This window comes from Macrobrachium nipponense, chromosome 5 (genome assembly GCF_015104395.2).
Source record: "Macrobrachium nipponense isolate FS-2020 chromosome 5, ASM1510439v2, whole genome shotgun sequence".
NCBI lineage: Eukaryota > Metazoa > Arthropoda > Malacostraca > Decapoda > Palaemonidae > Macrobrachium > Macrobrachium nipponense.
The window spans coordinates 28,532,981-28,554,267 of NC_061107.1; the positions used below are offsets into that span (position 1 = coordinate 28,532,981).

At 35.5% G+C, this 21,287-nt stretch overlaps 2 long non-coding RNA genes across 2 annotated transcripts; both read left to right on the forward strand.

Annotated features, from left to right (window-relative positions):
- Positions 1-1,093: 1,093 nt before the first annotated feature.
- LOC135215070 (uncharacterized) lies at positions 1,094-21,287 on the forward strand. Its single transcript, XR_010314543.1, has 3 exons — positions 1,094-1,228; positions 20,744-20,869; positions 21,184-21,287. It is a non-coding gene; the product is annotated as an uncharacterized LOC135215070 (long non-coding RNA).
- LOC135215069 (uncharacterized) lies at positions 4,220-17,189 on the forward strand. The gene is made up of 2 exons (XR_010314542.1): positions 4,220-4,439; positions 16,932-17,189. It is a non-coding gene; the product is annotated as an uncharacterized LOC135215069 (long non-coding RNA).

Here is a 21,287-nt window from a genome sequence, read left to right on the forward strand (position 1 = left end):
AGTAGAACTGTATATTGAGGATGTCACAGAATTCCTGTACCGTATTTTAGTCAGTCTGTAAATCGTGAACTTACAAACTTGTAGACTGACTAATATTGGTAAATCAATCATTCTTTGCGCTTAATATCATCCATAATTCATATTTATATGGCTTTAAACTACACTAAATCATGTCCATTTCTTAAAAAAAATTATAGAGGGGCGCTTGAGAACTTTGTTGTGCTGAGATACTAAATGGGCTTGTAAATGTTCATTTTGTCTACGAGTTCAATGGGCTAAATAACTGCTATAGTCATCTTTAGACGATTTGTGCAATGAGTTCTCGAATATCTCGTTGATATGAAAGATATTTAAGTGTTTGTGTGTATGTGTTGTTAGACTGAAAAATAGGATTTAATATTAACGTTGAGTAAAATTATAAGTGTTATGATTAAGTAATAAGTCATTCCTTTTTTTAGATATATAAATGGACTTACTGTCTAAATTAAACCTGTATGTCCATATGTAATTATCAAATAGTAATAATGGGTGATTCATGATGTATAAATATTCATTTCTTAAGCCTCATGATTAAACATAATCGTTTAAATATACTGCTTTGTTAAGTAATATCAAATGAATGTGAGCAATTCTAAATGAATATGAACGTTATGCGGTTTAAGTCGTTTATGGTGCTTCAAGTTTTCGTGCGATAAATTAGTTATGCGATTCTTAACCACCGTTCAAGTAATGTCGTTATCCGTTATTAGATAAGACAAAGTAATTAATTATTGTTAATATATCCATTCGCAATAAAATGAAGTCATATTTGTATTAATTGAAATATTCTAATCAGTATTTCAAATGCTATATGTATAATATATGTAACATGAGTATTTTTTCAGCCTGATACAATACAATATCACTTTTCAAGTGTGTTTTTCCTTTAATTTTCCTATATCTTATGTTACTAGATTAACTAGGTACTACAGGTATGGCAGTGATGTAAAGAACATTTTGGAGAAATATTTGGGGAAATCCAAAACAATGGACAACTAAATCTGAGAAAATCTGGCAACTCCAGCAAGGAATTTCAGAATTTACAAGTGGAAGCACTGCTTCTACGACTGGGCGTAGCCTAGAGGAAACGTCAGCTGGATCTGAAGTCCGGAACACCCCTCGAGAGAGGTGACGTAGTGTGTAAGAAACTCTTCCGCTCCTGGAAATAATTAATACAGAAGGGAACCAGGTAAGTCCAATATATGTTTTAGGACTAAATCTTAGACATCTGTGTACTGAGGGCTTGTCTGGCGAATTTCGACTGAAATTTGCGCAGCAGTTGATAAGTTGCTTTTAAATTAATCTAAAATTAAATTATGTAAGATAAATAATTTAATTTCTTACATTAATTTCTGAATTAATCTTTATGGAGTAATAGTCAGACTGTTTTATAAGTTACGCGAGATATTTCGCCATCAATTCCGAACGCAACAACTCGGCGCTATATAGCAATTGCAAGGCGTTGTGGATATTTTTTATTTTATTCTGTTGTAAAGCTTTGCCTCTTAATATGAATAAGAGGAGGTGTCTGTTTGAGACGTATTTAACATGCTTGAAATTGAGTTTTTGCAATCATCGATCAAGATCATGAACAAGTGTCAAATAACGATTTTGTAGTCGAAGATACATAACAGACAGAACCCGATGTTGTCGTTGCTTTCGGTGGCGCGGTGGAGGGGGTGGGGGTGGAGTTAGGAACTCTGTAACAAGTTTCATGAGTAACTGAATAACTAAGCACACAATTTTTATATACGATTAGATCACACTGTTTGAACATAGGCTAGGCTCTGCACCGAGACCGGATGTGTCTAATCAAAGGCTACGTGTCGTCAACAATTACGTCAAGGGCTAAGACCCAAGAGGGTATTGTGCAGTATTGGAAAGTATTTTGGGAGGTAGCCTATAACTTTCTTCAGATTGCTAGTATTCATTTGTTTGGACCCTGTGAAATCCAATTTCAGTCCATTAAAGCACATCTTGATGGATACTGAAGTCGATAATGGGTTAGAGTATTTATTTAGTCTGGATTCCATGGGGATTAAGAAAGACGATGGAGAGTTGGTTTCAATAGTTCGAGAACGAATGAATAAGTTCCTTGATGGTGTCCAGTTTAAAAGGGTTTTTATAATGTGGAACCTTCGTGGTGTTCTGAGAAGATGGATCTTGTTCCTTCTAACCACTTTGTAGCCTTGAATGTGGCTGACCACACAGTGAGCCATCTAAGAGAAAAGAATTTGGTCGAAATACACCAGGATGTGTTTGATAAGCAGTTGGAGGCTGGTATAATAGAGGAAATAGATGTTAAGCCTAACAATTTTTTTTTATTACATTTGGATATCTCACAGGCCTGTAATCAAAACAGAAGGACGAGTGATCACCAAAATTAGACCTGTATTTAACTACTCTTAAAACACATTGTGAGTTGCCTTCACTTAATGAAGCTGCTTACTCCGGTATTGATTTAATGAATTCCAATTTGACGTTATTATTCTAAGCAAATTAGTTTTGCTTAGTGACATAAAACAAGCTTTTCTAATGATCAAACTAAAAAATGAAGAGGATAGAAATAAGTTTTTTTTTTCTGGAAAACGAATAATAAGCTCGTGTGTCACCGATATAAAACTATCATTTTCGGTTGCATCGCTTCTCCCTTTATCTTTAAGTATGTTATGAATTATCATGTTGAAAGTTTTCCAGACGACAAATATAAGAGTATTTTAGAAAATAATTTCTATGTAGACAGTTTATTGATAACGGGAAACCGTACCGAGGAAGTGGATGAACTTGACCAGTTGCCTTGTTCTCTTATCCAATCTGGAGGATTTACCTTGAGGTCCTGGAATTCAAATCCTACTAAGTTAAGAATTCGTATCCAAAAAGAAAATAGAAACACACTTGTGACGAGGAGAGGGTATTAGGATTAGGATATAGTACATTCAATGTAAAAAAAAGGATACAATCGGTGTAGCCCCTTGAAGTATTGATGGAAAAGCCAACGCCAAAAAAAAAATCCTGTCCCAAACCTCCAAGGTATTTGACCTTCAAGTCTTACTCTTCCGATAACGTTGCTACGTGGCAGGCTGCTTATGAAGAAAATATGGAAGTCCGAAGTTGTTTGGGATGAAGAACTTCCTTCGGACATCTGCCAGGAAAAGACCAAATTAGGACGAGATTTAGAGATGTTATCCTAAATTCCTTTCCGGAGAGAATCACCTAATAAGAATAAGGAATATGGGATACATATTTTTTGTGATCGCTCAGCAGAAGCATTTCGGTTTGTAGCTTTTGCGGTGGGCGAAAATAATTTGAGCAATTATTCATTCTCTCAATCCAAAGTTGCTCCATCTAACAGGAAGAATGAACATAGTATTCCCACTCAGGAGCTACTGAGGGTCATTTTAACATCAAAATGTTTGGCTAGTTTGTAAGAGGCTTATAGCCGCATTAATCTTTTGTTCATAAATATTACTGTAGATGTTCAAGTTGTGCTGAATTGATTTTTAAAGGGAGAGCCTAAAACGAAGGCCAAGTTCGAAAGGAACAGAATTCTTGAGACCAATGAACTTAAAACTGAATTGATTAAGTAAAATAAGGTTCTTATTTAGTATACAATATGTAAATGCTGCCGAAAAGCCAGCAGATCTAGTGACTAGGGGCCTAAATTATGGCAGATTTTTTAGCAAAATGAAATTCTGGACTCAGGGACCAAATTGGTTATCCAATAACCTGGAATAATGTCTTGCTTATCCTCCCCTAAGTGTATCTCTGGCCATAAAGGGAAGAAAACTTGATAACCCTTGCTTTGTCCAGGTGAATAAAACACTTGATGCAATAGTGGATGCACGTAAGTATTCCGATTCCCGTAAATTATTGAGGGTAACGGCCGACCTATTTAAGTTCATTAGTCCTATAACCATGTGTATGAAATTTCAATATGGGGCTGATTTTTTTTTATTTGTTTATTTGGAATACTTCCTAATTGTTGATTATTAGGTTTACTTGGATAAATAATCTTAGCAGCTGGAATTCACTTTTTTTACTTAATATTTGATAACCCAGCTTCTAAGAGGTCCTCTGGTTGTTTGCTTGTAAGGACGTAATTGCCAAACTACTTGCCGTTACAGAAACCTTCAAAACAGAACTGAAGTGAACAGCAACGTCTCGGAAAAAAGTCAGATTCCTAGCTCTTACTTCTACCACCACGTGAACACTACCTTTTCATTTCTCGCTCCTTGAAGGGGATTTTTAAAATATTCAATCATTTTTAGGAGCAGCGAAGAAATGGAATATCAAATAACTTCTCATCCTTGGAGCATTCCTGTGATAGCTCGGCGAATCTACATCATCGACACCTCTACAACCATGAGCTTTCCAATACAGCAGAGAGCTTTTAACTGTCGGTGGGTTCCCTCATTATCAGTTTAATGACAAGGTGAATTCCGTAGTGATCTTAGCAATTGTTTATCTTGGCTAAATAATTAGCTGTACTCTCTGTCCTCATTTTTAATTGTAATTAAAACTTAAATATTCATGCTCATTTCCGTATTTCGTCCTATTTTGATGTTTATTTCGTGTTCACCACGTTGACTAATTTACAGTTGTTTAGGGACTTCACTTTTTATTAGTACCTGCAGCAGAAGTGTGGTTTTCATTTTTTATTAAGTGCATTTTGCGCGTGGATAAATTGTCCTGAAAGTTAAGCCTTGGAAGGTTAGGTTTTTGACAAGAGTGTAATGTGATATTTTCTCTGGCTATTACAGATCTTAGGTGTTCTTGTTTGGAAGGTTAGGTTTTTGACAGGTATGTAATGTGGTATTTTCTCTGGCTATTACAGATCTTCGGTGTTCGTTTTTGGAAGGTTAGGTTTTTGACAGGTGTGTAATGTGGTATTTTCTTTAGCTATTACAGCTCTTAGGTGTTCGTGTTTTTCAGTGAACCTGGAGAACTACGTTCTGCCCATCTGCATAGCCAGGACCAACCATTCGTAATTTAATCGAGAAGATTGTTTTTTCTCTTGTTATTAATGATAATAGCGGAATATATGGTTAAGTTTAGTACTAAGTTTTGATTAAAACCTTAATTGAAATTACTACTCTAGTTTTTTACTTTTTTCTCATTCAGTAAACCATGAAGGCCTTGGCATATTGGATCAGAGCTGCTCAAGAGCTCACTTTACCATAGAAATGGCATTTTTGAAACGGGCTGTCCCTGTTGAAAGCGATAAGGATGTGCCTCCTCTTGTTCGTGACGTTAATTGATTTTTGGATGATAAGTAAATCTTACATTCAAGAGGGAGGATCTCCAAGTGTGTATATTTTGACTGTGTATAATCCAATAGTGTTGCCTAGGGAGCACCCATTGTGCCAGAAGGGGTGGGAGGCTCCAAATAAGCCCAGGCCCAACTGGGTTATGGCAAAGTCATTGAGCCAATTCCTGGTAATGATGGTAGAATACGAACTATCAAGGTTAAACTGGGGAATAGGCCTTCAGAGTACCATGCCATTTGTAATGTATATCCGTTAGAATTGTCCGTTACGCACCTAGTGCAAACTTGTTAAAATAAAGGGGTAGATGTTGGGTCGGAAGGTAGTAAGGACGTGGGCATAGAAGGTATGGAATCTTCTCCAAATGTAGGTAACAAGTATGTTAGCCTTAGAAGAAAGGCAACGGAAATATTGAGTAATATTAAGTTAGATAAAATGCTACACTCCTAGAGTGAGGATATTTGGGTATGGGATTAGAATTAAGTAAAATGCAACACTCCTTGAGTGAGGATGATTTTGTCTAGACTTAGGATTGAAATGCTACACTCTTAGTGAGGACAACTAGACATTAAATTTAGATTTATTAAAATAATACTTTCAAGGAGTGAGAAATCTTTATTGATTGATTATTGAAATATTAGTAGAATATCATAAGTAAAGGTTAGTAATACCCTTTTGAAGTTAAAAGGGCCATAGCATATAATTGTTCTGGGAGTATGTTAGGAATTTATTCTCAAATCTTAGATTGAATAATAGGATTTAAGATTAACGTTAAGTAAAATTATCAGTTTTAAGATTAGATATTAATTTCTTATTTAGGTAAATAAGTGGACTTGTTGTCTAAATTAAACTTGTATGTCCATATGTAATTATTAAATAGTAGTAATGGGTGATTAAGGATGTATAAATATGAAGTTAAGCCTTATCATTAAACCAATCGTTTAAATATATTGCTTTGTTCAGCAATATTAGATAAATATGAGCTTCGATTGCATAGCAATTCTAAATTAATATAAACGTTATGCGGTTTAAGCCGGTTTGTGGTGCTTTAAGCTTTTGTACGATGAATTAGTTATGCGATTCTTAACTACCGTTCAAGTACTGTCGTTATCTACTATTAGATAGAACAAAGTAATTAATTATTGTTGACTATCTATTCATAATGAAGTAAAGTCATATTTGTATTAATTAAAATATTTCTGTTAAAATTGCATGCAAAACACCATTGACCTTTTACATAACACAAGCAACTGCGACTGTGCTTTCATGTTGGTTATTTAAGAGGAGTAACAAATACACTAGACCCCTGCCAAAGGTGCAACCTCCGAACGGAAGCAAAGTCCATTGTCTCTAATGTTTAATGTTACTTGGGGGGATCCAGGAGCACCCCAAGTAAAACTTTACAAAGGTTGCATGGCCTACATAGAGCTAAAAAAACACAAAAAAAGTATGTTTTGGCGTGATTTCCGAAAACGTGTAGTAAAATCATATGCAAAAGCTTTTTTTTTTCCACTGTTATCCCTACATTAAGAGGTCAGTTGCCTGATCCGCCTTCTCCACTGAAAGGCATCATCCTCCACCAAACCTTTTCTCTCCATATCTTCCTTCTTCATCTAACGGGTTCCTTCGAAGCCCTCTTCACTCTCTCCCCGTCATCCATCCTCAACTCTTGCCCATACCATCTCTATCGTGACACTCTTATCACCTCTATAATCTTTACTAAGCCTGCCCTTCTTATTTCATCATTTTCCAATCTCTCGAGCAGAGATATTCCCATAATCCTCCTCAGCATTCTCATCTCTTGTTCTTTCAAGCTTTTCTTCCTCTTTTCTTCTTAGAGCCCATGTTTCTGCTCCATACATTAACACTGGCCTTATCACTGTTATATATCTTGACTTTTAGCTTGATTGGCATTTTCTTATCACATACTACTCCAGCTACCTCTCTCCACTTCCCTCATCCAGCTTTTATCCTACTGTCAACTTCAGCCTCACATCCTCCCTCTCAGCTTAAAGAAGATCCTAAGTATTTAAACTTTTCTGCCTGTTTTATAGTAGGGCATCTTTCTTTTACAACTATTGTCTCTTATCTTCCCTACTGCTCAGCAAAACCTCTGTTTTATTCACACTCACCTTTAAGCCACCCTCTAAAGACACTTGCCACTTTCTAACCCTGCTCAGTAGGTCCTCCTCATTTTCAGCAGTAATCATTGACGTGCAAAAACTCCCACAGTTCTTCATTCCTGGTCTCTTCACTCAACACATCCATGACCAACACAAACAAAAATGGGCTTAATGCTGACCCCTGGTGTAATCCAACACTACTTCAAAGTTTTCTGTTTCCCCAACTGCTGTTATCACTTTTGTGATCGTTCTTTTAAATATCATTTCGACCAGCCTAACCAACATTTCTGGGACTTTCCTTTTCCTTAAACACCTAAACATCACTTCTTGGGATTCTGTCGTATGCTTTCTCTTGGTCTATAAATGCATGTACAAAAGCCTAGATATCCATACATTAAGGGGGACATTGTTGGAAAACCTTGGTTTTCGGGTGAGGAGACACAGACAGAAGTTGCTAAAGGATAAATGGAAATTGTATTTTCTGGTGTATCTAGTTTTCAAAAAAATGGTAAGGGGGAACCTGTTGGGAAACCAGGGTTTTTGGGTAGGGGGAAACAGAGACGACGGCAAATAACAATTAGAAATCCAGGAAAACAGCTTTTTGGCTGACCTCTTACTCTACACTGGTATACCTACGGGCACCACTAGCCCTAGGCTATTGATTGCCTACCTAAGAAACATTACTCGTTATTGGCACACTGACCCCCGACCCTACATACGCAGGGTAACGCTACTTTTTGAATTATCATTTTTTTAACATCTGCTGTTACTCGCATGTCTGGCCTAGGCTACCCCTTACGTATATGTAAACAAACTTAATTTTTCCTAGAATGCCAGGATTACTATTTTGGCTGAGTTTGCACTTAGAACACTTGGGCTTCCCTAAGTGGACGTTCAGACATGGTAAGCAGCCTGTCTCCTGCTGCCAACAAGAACACTTGCCTACTATATGCTACCTACTCGCTCTTACCCTTAACCAAGGTTTACGTTACTACATATACATCAATAAACTTACCATTAACTTACCATTTTCGGCGGAAGAGATGATTCACCAGGTATTTGTCAACCGCATCCTCCCTACTGCTGTATTTAGGTACATCAGCCTCCAGCAACATTCAATGTTAAGTGTTGATACCCCAGTTTCTGGATCAACAAAATTTCTTGAGTGGTTCACGGTTTCATGCGTGTACCCCTTCAGTTGTAATTGTGAGTATGCTGCCCAACAATCGCTTATCATCCTCATTCCCAGCAATATCCACCAACGTTTTCCACAACTAACGTTTCCCTTGTACAGTCTGTACCAGAACCATAAATGTTTTTTTTTGGATTCACGTTCGAACCCACCGAACTCCCACACTTCCTTCAATATATACCTCCTATTATTTTATTTTCTTTTCCCAAACTTGGCTTTGTTGATTTCAACAATTTTGCCAAGACCACTTATTGGAGTACTGCTGCTTTCAATTTGATCAAGTACAACTTCCCGGCAAAAGTTGTACCAGTTGTTCACAGTTCGTTTGCATACACTAGTGGCCCATGCAACCTCTACCTGAGTACGCCGGCTATAGTTAAAAAAAAAAAAAAAAAAAAAATTGAATAGAAATGTGCATGCTCTCGAAGCAAGTTCCAGTCAGCCCTGATAAATTAAGGCGGCAACATGCTTGTCGACCAGACGAATTCTTTATAACTTTATCACACTGGAATCTATTATTTTTAATTGTCTTCACATTCCTGAGGCAACTTGGGCATCTATATGTTAAATCTAAAACTTTGTGCCTTGCCAAGAAGTCAAGAGTTAACTTCCAAACCCTATATATCACGGAATTATCAACAATACTTAAATCCCAACCTATGCAAAGCTTCATGATGTTCGAGGGCTGAAATCAAATGGATGAATTCAGGGCCAGGAAGGTCAGCAAGCCAAACCAAGCCATAATCGTAGGTCTATGATTGGTTGGCCTGGATCAAATTTAAATTGGCGAATATGATAGTTCAGTTAGAAAAAACCTGTGCATGTGCAGTAACCAGAACTTGGCTGGCACATGCACAAATGCCTGTGATCCAGCATTCGGAACGCCCCCAATCGTAACTACGTAAAGTGGCGATCTTAAGAAAAATCGTGTCTGGTAACGAGATTGTCATATTTCAGTCTGGTAAGTGTCTCATCAGGTATATTTTAGCACGAGGGATAAATTATCTTCGATAATGTTTTGCATGTTATATGTTAATTACTGAGATATAGGACGTGCAATCTTTGTAAAGTTTTACTCGTCGTCCCAGGCCAGGTCAGGGCACGGCACCCTAAGTGAGGTTAGGTAGGTAAGTTCTGGTTAGGTCAAGTAGCTCAGGACCTGGCATTCTACGAGAGTTTAGTTTTGTTTATTCTGCAGAACCTGTCTCGTCGTTCTACACTTGCCCCCTAATGCCAGTATAAAATTACTAAATCATAAAGTTAGTTATGGTTTATTTCCTAACTTAGGATTGTATGGTGAATTTTGCAGGGACTTCAAGACAGGGACCAGACCCAGTATACCTGGACCTTTACTGTATCCTAGTAGTGAATAGTCCCAAATATTTATGTTGAACTAAATGTTTTGTTTTTACTGAAAAACACTGTTGAATTCTATTCTACCTAGCTGTTGCTGTAATTGCCCCAAGGACTAAGCCATTTCTTAGAATTATAGTTGTTCTTTTCAGTAAAGTTAATTTTTCTTTCTTTTGTCAGGTATGCTTTTGTAATAGGTGTAGTATAATCACCAAATACCATTTCCATGCCTAAATGGAAAAATTGCTGATGTGGCCAAAGAAAATACAGGAATGAATGGGAGAAAAGGAATTTATGGCTGAAAGAAGCTCCTGATGGAAGACGAGATGCATTTTGCAAGTTATGTTTTTGTTTAGTAATTCAAAGAGAGTCAGTCCTTCATAAGCATGAGCAATCTGAGAAACATAAGAAAATCAACCAGCAGTAAATTCACAAGCTCAATAACATTTCAACCCAGTGGTCATAGTGAGGTTGTTAAGAGAGCAGAGCTGGAACTAGCCTGGCTGTTTCTTGCCACTGCTCTGTGTTGACAATTAACCATTTCAGTAAAATGATCAAGAAAAATAGTAAGAGCAACACCTTGGCAAGCACAAATTTTCACAGAACAAAGTGTAGCAAACTAATAAGTGAAGTAATATCCCCTGCCTTCAAACATGAATTAATAGATGATGTTAAAGATGCAAAATATGCTCTAATAATTGATGAAGCAACAGATGTCAGTTCAGATAAACATCTCTGTATTACAATAAGGTATTTCAGTAAAAAAGAAAAAAGAATTTCCACTGAATTGGTTAACCTTGTAGCAGTAAGAGGCAGCTGGTGCAATATTATTTAGTGTGATTAAGAATGCCATAAAAAACACTGATCAAAGTTTGAGTAACTGTCTCGGATTTGCCAGTGATGGTACATCTGTGATGGTAGGAAATAATAATCCAGTGTGGTCACGAATAAAAGAAGAATATCGCCACACTGTGTGCAAGCCAGATGCATCTGCCACTCTCTTGACCTGTGTGCAACACACTTTTGATAGGCTGCCTTCCAACTAGGGTTTGCTTTTATCAGAAATCCCAGTGTGATTTTCGTAAAACTCTATTAGACAAGAGGCTTATACAAGTCTCGCTTTAAAGTGATGGACCCGTCAAATGGAGAGAGGAAAGGACTGCCAACTTCTTTCCAACAAGCATCAGTAACAAGATGGCTTGTGAGAGGAAAGGTAATGAGCAATATTTCATGTAACTGGGAAGAATTACGTGCTTACTTTATCATGGCAGAACAAAATTATGGCCAAGAATCCAAATTCAAGACAGGAATGCTAAAAGAAATGTGAGCAGATGTAGTTAATAAACTTCATTTCCACTGTGTGGCTCCAATTAACTTTGATTTTGAAAAAATAAACTCATTTTTCCAATGTGCTGACCTTGACCCCCATAACATGGAAAATGAACTTGCTGCACAGATCAATGAGAGCAAGAATTGTTAACCCAAGGAGTGAAAACCTAAAACAGAATGAAGTGGATTTTGGCATCTGCTTTGCACAAGAGCTGGCTATATATTTGAGGTATAATCCACAAAATGAAATCTTGCAAAGGGTGAAGGAAGTAAACAACGGTTGCCACACGTTTATTATATATGATGTGGAACAACTGGAAGCAAGGCTTCCAACTACAAAAAATTTTTAAAAATCATTAGGTAACTTCCATCCATCAGTTATCCTCAACCAAATGGCTAGACCTGATTTTCAAAATCTGTCATTTTTTAAGCTTCAGAAAACGGAATAAATGGACAAAATTCAGCAGCAGTACAGGAATTTACTTGTTGTGGATTGGCGAGATGAGTGTGTGTTTGAGGGTAAAATTCCTTGTGATTCCGTTCAGTTCTGTGTGGGTTTAATTTCTTTTAAAAATGGATTAGGTGGACACCCTTTCAATGAAATATCTAATTGGGCACACTCATCACAGGTTACACCTTCAAGTAATGCCATTGTGGAAAGAATATTTTCTCAAGGTTCAGTAGTGAAGACAAAATTTAAGAAGTAGAATAAGCACAAGGATGCTAGATGCAATCATACATATTAGATGACACCTCCAGTTTAGGGGACTTTGCTGTAAAGACTTTATTCCAACCTCACACATGATTATACTATTTACATCTGACGTTTATGATAGTAAACACGCTGGAGACAATACTGATGAATTATACAAAATATTCCAACATTAAACAGTATGGTGTAATTCCATTTTTATGGTGCTTAGGATGTGGTAGAGTATAACTTTGAGCTGTGACATTGTTCTCTAGTCATACTGCAATATATATGATGCAAGTATATTTTAGTCTTTGATGTGTGTAAATACAAGATTGAGCTTTAGTATTTTATTAGTCTAGTTTGCTTGCACGTACTTTGATGTGGTTTATTGATTTCTTGTCTTTAAGTGTGATATCATATGGTGCTTGATTGTCCAATAGACAGAGCTTAGTATTGTATTATTTCTTACGAGTTTTTACTGTATTTAAAGATTATGTAAATTCGTGTGATAAAGAAGACAGTGGACACTGCCACCCAAAAAGAAAAGCTTTTTAGCCTAGCTATATTTTTTATAAATATAAAGCACTGCTATCTATATTTCCAATTTAGCATTAAAAAACTAAATTACTGACAACTAAGTACTTACTTGGTTTACAGCCTTTTCTGTGGTTAGTTACTGTTAAATAATGATATGCACTATTTTCTGTGGCTGGAAAATAAAACTATATTGCAGCTTATAGCTGTTACATAATTTACTATGCAGTGATGTTCAGGTAATTAATTATTTATGAATTCAAATCTAATTTTATAATTTTTAATATAATATACGAAGACCTTAAGTAAATGGCTGACTTTCATGTAGATGAACATTGATCTTGCATTTAGTCTACCTCGTATGGTATCGTCAATTTGTTTTTTGTTTTTTTTTTTTCATTTTGTTTCATAATCCAGTTACACTATACTTTGGTTTATCCCTTCATTAAGAAAATTCATCTTAAAATTAAGTGCAAATGTCCAGTACATTTAGCCCATTCAGTTAAAAATTGCACATATACAGTATACATGTATGTAAATGTGCCTGTCAAACGAGTGTTACACGTAACGGTTTGGCATAATTTTCAGGTGTGTGGCGCATTCTTGAACCCACTTTGGCATCTTTTGCTTAGTGTGTTGGTCTGTGAGTATGAGAAGAAACTAAACAACAGCGGCTTGTTGCGTGTGCGATCCCTTTCGTCTTTTAGAGGCAGCACACTTTAAACCATTTTAAAAGGCATGTTATAAATTAGACTTTAGTTATTTTTTTTCATGGATGAGATAAGCCTGGGCCTAATCAACCTAGTTCTATGCTATCCAACTTAGCAAAGGCCCGAACATCAAAGGGGAAATGTATAATAATCTTATCAAGCCTGAAATTGGATTGGCCTCACTTAATAACCTTCTATATACTTAAAACCAAATACCTTATCAAGGTAATATCGGATATGAGAACCTGCGTAAAGTTGTTGGGTGTAAGCTATCTCTCCTCTTTGCTAATGCTCCTGTAGAAAGGTTGTTCAGTACCTTAAAGCTGATCAAAACAGATCAGAGAAACCGCCACAAAAGAGTGTTAGGATTGTTCCAAACAAAGAAGGGGATGCCAGCAAGTAAGTGTTCATCTCACGAATTAAACTTGCATGATCAACCCCATTTGTTGAAACTGGTAAAGTCTGTAGTTTCAAATGCTACTGATGAAGAAGCTCATCAGACTATTAAGAAACAATTGAAAAATTAGCCTAAATGTCTAATAACTTGTTTCTTTAGAGAATGTATATAATAACCATAAATGCAGTATATATAATGTGTGTATTGTAGGAATCAAATTTTTTTATCTATATGATATCTTTTATCTTTAGTTTTGTGCTGCATTTGAGTTAAATGCTAGTATATGAGTATATTGCTATTTTTGCAATTTTCAGTCATGCAATATGGTTCCAAAGAATTAATTTTCATTGCTACATAAAGCTATTTTAGTTTTGGTATACTGTTTTGTACTCTCATTTTAGAAAGATATTTTCTTGTATTTATATGTTTATAGTATTATAGGAATAAAGATTAGTCTTTTATTTATTCGATATTTTCCATTTTCAGCTTTGTACTTCATTTGACTTAAATGATATTCATACTTCAGTAGATTCTCAATAATATAGTGTAATACTGTTTTGTATTCTCATTCTATTTATTTGTATGCTTTATTAAAGGAATAGAAATTAGTTTTTAATTATTTGATATCTTCCATATTCAGTTTTGCACTACATTTGAGTTAAATGGTATTCATACTTCAGTAGTTTCTTGATAGTATAGTGTGGGGCTATTTTTTTTCTTTTTTTCAATTTTCAGTCGTGCAATATAATTCCAAAGAACCAATTGTAAGATGACATGTATTTGCTATTTGAAAAGTTAAAGTCTGGAACTCGCGCCTGTCTTGAGTCATCGTTTTTAACTGTACAGTGGCGATCAGGTTTGTCTTGCCTGTATCTTCGTAAGCCTTTATAAGGGATCTGTAGTATATGCAACAAATGTGACAGTACTATAGTCGATTCACTTAAGGTAGATTCTTGTGCCTACGAGACGTTTGTTTGGCGGCATCTGATTGGCTGATGTTGGGAGGTAGGCTGCTCGCTCAATGTTTCATATTTTCGTTTGTAGCTTAGAAAACTAACAATATGTTTATATTTCTTCATTTATCTCACGTTTTGCAAAAGATAGGAAAGTTCTGGTCATACCAAAGGATTCGGTATTAATTGTACAACTAAATCATCTTTTCCTGAAATCAATAAGATAAAACACAAAGGAATTACAACGAGTAAAAGTGAAGAGAAGCATTTAATTCTTTATACCTGTTTGTATTTATCATCGGATTTTGCATAATTTAAGTGATCAAGATAAAATAAAACGTTTGTCTTCATACAATAAAATCACCCTAATTACGCTGGTGCTTTCAGATTTTAGATGCGTGTAATATGTAAAGAGAAAATGAAGAATATGTCTTATGTTGCATCCGTACTTGATTCAGCCTGGAAGGAAGTTAATCTTTATAAATTCTTTGTTGTTTCTTACTTCACTGAGATTATTATTTCATATCACTCAAATAAGTCTTTGATATCTCTTTCGTTTGAAAATTTATTCATATAATAAAATTAGAAACTATATTCTGAGACAACCTGATTAAAGCTTAGGCTGAGTTGAAGAGTGCAAAGTCTGCCCACAGAGTTCAGCTTCTTTGCTGGACTAAATTCCCCGCGGCCCGCAGAGATCAGAGCTAACGATACCAGATGCATCCATCTGATTATTATTATTTTTTTCCTTATTACATATGTCCTGAGAAACTATATGATATTGGATTGAAAATGTTCGACAGTCATAATGGGAATTCTGTGTATCTTTTTACGGAAAATGTAATGATATAACATGGTAAATATTGTCTTATATCGCTAACTGGTAACTCAAATCTCTTGCTGAGATGACAAACGCAACAATGTATTGCAGATCACATTCTCTCTGCAATACCGTCACACTTGAATCATTTACAGATGCAACATATTCTTCATTTTCTTGTCACATATTACACACATGTAAAATCTGAAAACACCAGCATATTCAGGGTGAATTTGTTTTATGAAAACACACGTTTTGTTTTATCTTGATCGCATAAATTATGCAAAATCTGATAATAAATAAAGAGAGGTATAAAGAATTAAATGTTTCTTTCTTCATTTTTACTCAATGTAATTCCTTTGTGTTTTATCTTATTGATTTAAGGAAAAGATGACTTTGTTGTAAAATTAATACCGAATCCTATGGTATGACCAAAACTCTCCTATCTTGAGCAAAGCGTGAGATGATTGAAGAAATATAAAAATATTGCTAGTTTTCTAAGCCGCAGTCGGAAATAATGTGACGAAAATAATGAGACACTGAGCGAGCGGACTACCTCCCGGTACAAGCCAATCAGAGGCAGCCAAACAAACTTCTCGTAGGCACAAGAATCTACCTTAAGTGAATCGACTATAGTAAGTGACTGTAAGAAGGGAGGTTGAGTACAGTGATAATGGTAGGGAGTTAGTTAATATTTGTGTGTGTGTGTGTGCTGGTAGTGGTGGTGGTGGTCCTGCTAAGAATTTCGGTTGTAGTTAGGGTCATGCAATTGGTGTAATCGTAGTACGGTTTTTTCCAAATCTGGCGAGTTGACAGATTGACAGATTTTTTTAATTTAAATATTTAGCTAGGGCTAGCACATTATCTATAGGCCTAGTTTACACCTGCATATGAATTAAACCGAAAACTGAAAAAGGCAACGTTTATCCTGTAAGTGTTTTTTTTTTTCATGAAATCTACATAGAAAATTTAGCTAGTGAGATTATGGTTTAAGTTTCTGCCTGACTGGAAATAAAATATAGGCCCGTAGTCCAGGCCTATACTCAGTTTTTTTCCATCTGTCCATCCACCTGTGGTGCTTGCGCATGGTAACACTGCGTCCCGGGCTTTAAATCTCATCCTATTTCGAATATTAACGGTGCAATTCGCATACAGTAAATTATCAAAACACTTTTCAGTTGCAAATGTACACCAAGATATCCTTTTATTTACCTAAAACTTACATATAGTGTAACTATTTAATGCCCGAGACGTAGTGTTACCATGCGCGACCACCACTGGCGGATGGACAGATGGAAAAAAAACAGAGCATAGTTGATAGTGTATATGTCAGATTAATGAACAGTTCAGAGATTACAACTAACTGTTACTGATTTTTTTACCAAATATATAATGGAATGGTTAAAGTAAGCAACATTTATTTCTATTTACCTTTAATGCTAGTGCTTTTGAAATGACGACGTGTAATTGTTTGCAAAAGTGATACATTTTTAGACGATGTTGATATCTTTATTTGTTTCCAGATTACCTAACGAAATGGCAGCAGTTGATACAGGTAATGACAGTGACAGTCACTACGATACGGATGTAGAAAAACAGGCTGCCCCAAATAAAAGGAAGAAGTTTACTTATAAACAGATGGATGGTTAGATGCTCCTGTATTTAAATCGTGGCTTACTGGAAAAAAAATACATAAATGGGCAGGGTTATCCATTCTGTGACGCAATCAAGCACCATAAGGAAAGTAATTCCACAAGAATGCATTAAAGATGATTACAAACCTCAGTATTTCAGTTGTCATCCGAGGATATCGCTAAAATGAAAATAAAAATCTTTAGTTTAATTACAGAAAACAAACTACCAATTAGTATATGTTAAAGTCTTGTCCTTTTCTTAGGAGCATTTTTCCTTTTGCTGATGTGTTGAAAAATGTAAAATTAGGTCAACGAAAGGATACAAACACAATAAGACAGGTAGCTTGGTTTCCACTGTATGCAGGAGAATGAGCACTAGGTTTCTTTAGCAATAGATAGAACAACAGACAAAACTACCTTATCACAATTGGCTCTACTACGGTACTTTGACAAAGAAAAATTTGCGTTGGTTAATGTTTTTATTGGTCTTATTGACCTTACTGATGGGAAATCAAATACAATCTTTAACAAAGTTAAGGAGTGCTTGAATGAGATGCATATCCCAATGGAGAATATGATAGGTTTCTGTGCAGATACGTGTAATGTAATGTTTGGAAAGCATAATTCACTCTCACAACTCCCTATTAAGGAATGTCCTTGGTTAGTACTTGTTAAATGTTCAAGTCACCTTATACATCTATGCTCTTGAAATGCATCCATTGAGTTGCCAAAATCTCTTGAGGATCTTTGCAAAAATATAGCTGTTCATTTTTATATGTCATCACAGAGAACAAAGGCATTCCATGGAATACAAAATTGTCTCCTTTTTTTATTTATTTTTTTAGGCAACATAATATTCTGAAAGCTGGACATACTCGATGGCTTTCTACGAAGACTTTCATGGATAGTATATCACAACAGTATGAACCTCTAAAACTTTATTTTATTCATGTTTGTCTTGAAAACCCTACTCATACGAATGACTGTATTATGAAGAGTCTAAACAACAAATTTACCCAAGCGTATAGAATTTATTTCTTTCAATTTGTGAAGACTTAGATCTTTCAACACACACTTTCAAAGTTCAGTTCCTCTTTTGCATCGACTTAAACAGGAAGTAACTAATCTCATCAATTCTTTTGTGTCCTGATTTTATGGATATTGAGTATTTGAGGGGTAAAGATGTAAAAGAAATTGATATTAACAATGAAGTTTATTTTGTGCCACTAAATAAGATTTATGTAGGAATTGCAGCATCCAGTACCATTCAAAGCACTGTTAGTGAGATAGGAAATGATCCTAAGAATGCCAAATTGTTCTATACACATTGTCAGTCTTTTTTATATGAGTGCATAAAGCAGATTCTAAATAAGTTTGATAACAAATAATTTGACTTTCTGTCGCGTTTGTCCCTAATACTAGCCAAGACTTTGACTCTTCCCACGTTACCAACTGTTTTCCATAATCATCCATATTTGAGAGAGGTAATTGACGCCCAATAGGTTTATTTAGAATGGAGACAACTCCCATTGTTTTCCCATATATCTATTACGAGTGTCAAAATGACCCTCGTTAAAATAATTGGAGAGAACTCCTAACTGGGAAACGTAACCTACCTTCCTTGGTCCCTTTGTGTCTCATCTCTGGTAAAATTCATTATAGCAAATTAAGCAAACATTTTGTATATATATTTTTTCTGTGTTCTGATATGTAAAACAAATAAATACAAAGAATTGAATAAAAATAATAGGATTACATCCTAAATGAATAATATTCATGAAGTGAGCATAAAATATTGCAATGATATACGTCGATGACATTACTGTAAATGAAAGATGAATCCTAGTTTGGTTCCAAACCAAATAACAATAAAATAGAAAACATTTATTTTTGTTGATGAAACCTTATAAGTACGTATGTAATAAAGCCACGTGTACTGAAAGTATCAGTAAAGTATATTGTCATGTGAATGCTTATTCTTTTTCATTATTTCAAGGGAGTATAAATAAACAGCGAAAGTAAACTACAATGACTTATTGTTTGTTCCCTACTTGACATAGCAGAACAGCGGAGATGATTAGCGTATCCAGGTAACTGATTCTGAGGAGCAATTATAGGCTTATACGATTACCGTATTTTGTAAACAACTTGTGTTACGTCTAAAGGTGAATGTGCTTGCTGTAGAGGGAACCCTTTCTGCTGTCCGGATTTATGTAAACAAGAAGTGACGACAGCTTGATCCGCATAACCCTACATTTAGGCTGAATATACAGTAGAATCGTTTGCTTCCAGGAATTTCACATCATTTCCACTGGAATAAGTTTAGCTTTGTTTTGAATTAAATGATTATATGGAAGTTACTTGTAAATTGTATGTCAATGCCCAAAATATAACCGTCTTGCCTTAGTTATGATGTTAAAATCATTATTATTTTATCTATAAATATTTAGATTATATATATATATATATATATATATATAAATATATATATATAATATATATAATATTATATATATAATATATATAATTATTATATAATATAATATAGTTTGTGTATATATATATATATATATATATATATATTATATATGTGTGTGTGTGTGTGTGTGTGTGTGTGGAGACAAACTGCCAAGTATCTGGTTATTACACTTACCAATCATTAATTGTTACCTCACAACAGCCAGACACCTGAACCTTCATCACAGGTACTCATCATCATAGCTATCACTCGATTCGAGTATGAATGCTCTGGGATGTGGTTATTGATGGGTTCTTTGATCCTCTTGTATCTACATTTTCGTTTTGGTCTGTCAGTGTCTCCAAGGCTGTAATCAGCTTTTCAAATTGTTTCTTGAGTGGCTTTACAGCGACATAATGTGCACTCCATCAAGTCTGAGAAAGTTTTTAACTGTCAGGTCCATATTTTCTTTCAGTACTTCCCATCTGTGTGTTGAAAGGGCAAAGAAGCAATAAAGTCTTTCTACTGTTCCAAAGAATGTGACACATGTTGAGTTAATTCCAAAAGAGTGCACTCCACAAAGGTTTAAGGAATGATTAGCACATGGCACAAACAAAGCCTTTGGATTTAATTCTTTTATTTTTTTTCTGCACTCCACCATGAATACCAGCTATAGCTGCAGCACTATCATATCCTTGACTACGGCAAAGTGTAATGTTTAGTCCATCATTTTCTAAACTACTTAGTATATCCTTTGTAAGATCACTTGCTGTTTTTCCGTCAACAGGAATGAACCTCGAAAAGTACTCTCTCACTTCAACAGAATCACCTTCAATATGAACATACCTAATAAAGAAAACAGGCGATTTTTGCCTCAGAAAATCACTGAATAATAATAATAATGATAATACTTGGAAACTTCAAACGGAGGAATTTGATATATTCTTTGAGCCTTTATGACACCCCCAATCAAGCTGTCACCCGGGGCGGACCGCCTTCCATTTAATACGCCACTGAGTCCCTTGAGCATTTGTCAACAGAACGTAATGGAAATTGTCTACTTTTGAAATTAATTTTCGTAAGGATTCCCTTCCAAAGCTGACAGCCTTGCAACTCAAGAAAGGCTCAAGGCTTTCCTTAATGATAGGATACCTTTAGCGAGGAGATTCGCTGAATTTCTTGTGTGTGAGTACTACAATAAGTGGAGAAAAAAATAGATCTAATTAATTTATGTTAATTTCAGATTCACTTGAAAAGACCAGGAAGTTTGCAAAACGGGTAGACGAAGCATCAAACTGACTTTAATTTGCCCTCAAGAGGAGAAGAAAAGCATCTAAGGAGTTCGAAGAAAGTGGAAATGGGACTAAAGGTGATATTGAAGATGAGTTGCCTGCAGTGTGGATGTCTGAATGGTGTCGTTCTCTTAATCTTGATAAATTATCATGTCTTTTGCTTAACAGAAATGATATATACCATCACTGAGAAAATTGTCTGTGGACAGCCAACACAGAAGTGATATTTTTTTTTTTTTTTTTTTTTTTTTAGCTATGACCAGGGCTTTGAAAACCCGGACTAGTAACTGACCATCATTGCTATCTTGATTTCATTCCCTTCAACTCTGACACATGGTGCTTATAAGAAATGGTGGGGTAGGCGCTAAAACATTTTTGGTCTTTGTTTCAGATGAAAGCGATGATGGACCAGTCATTCTACAGATGATAGACCCGAGGATCGAGTCCAACCCCTGCCGACATTTATAATTTTCTCAGGGCAAAGGTCTCTTGAGG